Source organism: Sinocyclocheilus anshuiensis, unplaced genomic scaffold (genome assembly GCF_001515605.1).
Source record: "Sinocyclocheilus anshuiensis isolate Anshui unplaced genomic scaffold, SAMN03320099.WGS_v1.1 scaffold838, whole genome shotgun sequence".
Lineage (NCBI taxonomy): Eukaryota > Metazoa > Chordata > Actinopteri > Cypriniformes > Cyprinidae > Sinocyclocheilus > Sinocyclocheilus anshuiensis.
Genome location: NW_015539915.1, coordinates 1411312 through 1412109, shown reverse-complemented (window position 1 = coordinate 1412109; position 798 = coordinate 1411312).

Below are 798 nucleotides of genomic sequence, written 5' to 3'. Positions count from 1 at the left end.
AGTAGAATTATAAATTATATATATATATATATATGTATGTGTGTGTGTGTGTGTAATTGTCAGGTGACCGCATCATGATGCATGTGCAATTCAGCAAACAATGTTGAGTTGGAAATATTTTTAATGCAATTTTATGTAAAAATGTTGTAATGCAGAAAAAAAAAAAAAATGCTGGTTTTTAAACATCTCTTCCATCACACTAGAAAAGATAATTACATTGCTTGCAGTATACATGCTACAGTGAGAGTAATATAAGGAATATGCTATTCCAAACACAGTACAACTCCCACAGTTACTTTTCACTGTGGTGTAGTACTAGCGCCACCTGTTGTAACTATCAGCACCTAGCATCTGGTTCATGTTCACTTTTCAAATCACTGACTTTTTAAAACATTTTATATTTGAAAATATCTTAAATCCCTTACTTTGTGCTTTACCTTTGTGAACTAAAACTAATTTCAGTCAATTTAGTCTTCTTACATTATTTTAAGGATCCTGAATTTGGACAGGAGCATTCTGAAACACAAACTACAAAACAGATTAACTGTATGTCAAGTAAAATAAAGGATACAATAATGGCAAAAAGTATATATTTTTGATACAATAGTGTAGCCTACCTTTTTAATGTAACTTGGCAACTTAAGTCATTTTTATGGAGTGGGAATAAATTATATTTGGGATACTCATAAAAATACAGTATCTAACTGTAAACGTGTAGTTAATTTATTCTAACTTGCTCTTAGGATAGCTTGTTAGTTATACTGACCTATTCACTATAATAATAATAATAATAATAAT